The following is a 253-nucleotide window of genomic DNA, read 5'->3' as shown; positions in this document are numbered from 1 at the left end:
GCCGCCGGGGCATTTAGCGGCCGGGACCGGAGCCGGCAGCCGCTTCGCCAAAGGCAGGCAGTGGGGACGGGACGCCGCGGGAATAAAATAAAATAAAGTCAAATCCTGCGAGCCGGCTGGCTAGGAAATCTCCCAGCTCAGCCACGGGAATTAAACCGCTCCCTCAGCAGAAATCGTTCATCCCTGCCGGAGAGGTCATTTATTTTGCAAAGGGTCTTAGTGGGAGGCGGGGTGGTGGTACAAAAACGCCAGC

This window comes from Egretta garzetta, unplaced genomic scaffold, assembly GCF_000687185.1.
Source record: "Egretta garzetta isolate BGI_Z169 unplaced genomic scaffold, ASM68718v1 scaffold215, whole genome shotgun sequence".
Taxonomy (NCBI): domain Eukaryota; kingdom Metazoa; phylum Chordata; class Aves; order Pelecaniformes; family Ardeidae; genus Egretta; species Egretta garzetta.
Note: the sequence above shows the minus strand (reverse complement) of the source record.